This window comes from Gavialis gangeticus, unplaced genomic scaffold (genome assembly GCF_001723915.1).
Source record: "Gavialis gangeticus isolate Ggan-Ray unplaced genomic scaffold, GavGan_comp1, whole genome shotgun sequence".
Classification (NCBI taxonomy): domain Eukaryota; kingdom Metazoa; phylum Chordata; order Crocodylia; family Gavialidae; genus Gavialis; species Gavialis gangeticus.
In genome coordinates, this window is record NW_017728992.1 from 177,243,478 (window position 1) to 177,244,385 (window position 908).

The window sequence follows — 908 nt, forward strand, 5'->3', positions numbered from 1 at the left end:
CCCCCCCCCCCCCCCCCCGTCTGCTGGAAAGCCTTGGAAGGCTCCAGGTTATGAAGGTGGCCTGACTAGTGGGGCCCAGGGTGTGTGTGTGGGGGGATCCAGTAGGAGTTCATAAGACTACTCCCCACTCTAACCTGTGGCAGTGGCTGAACCAAGTATCTGTGTGGGGGAAGGCACATTCTTATCAGCTCCTGGGGCAGGGCAGCCCATGGCGGAGGAACTCGGGGCTGGGGTGGGGGAAATCCTCAAAGGTGGGGCTCCCGTGTACCTCTATGCCTGAATATGCGGGCAAGCACCCGGTTCAGGGAAATGGCAGGCACCCCTTCAACCTGTGGTAGTGGTGGAGTGGGAGTGGGGGAGGATTCACTTTGGCTCCTCAAGGCAGGGCACCCCTGGCCTGGGAGACCCTGGGTCTGGGCAGTGGAAACCCCTGAGCTGGGCAGGTGCCCAGCTGTGGTTATGTAGGGCACTGGCCAGGGGACTACTTCCCCCTCCCACCTGCAGCAACAATTGATCTGAGCAGTGGACTGGCCATGTCTGAGAGGTGGCAGGAATGGGTATTCTGGGACCCCCTCCCCACCAGCAGAACAGACCAGAGCTAGGTGACCAGGGCTGGGCAGGGAGCTTTGTTCTGCCACCTTCCTACTTTCACCCATTTCCCTGCAGTGAGAGGCTTTGCTGCCTCAGCTATGCGACATCCTGGGGTCAGGGCCAGCTAGGTACTGAGCTGGAGCAGTGGAGTGGATGCCAAGTTCGACCAGGTCCTGTGAGGGGGAGGTAGATGAAGTTTTCTTGAGCCAACTAGTAGACATTTCCTGATCACAGGCCCTGGTTCACAGGGGGAACTTCAATCATCCTGACATCTGCTGGGACGGCAATATAGCAGTGCACAGGAAATACAGGATGTT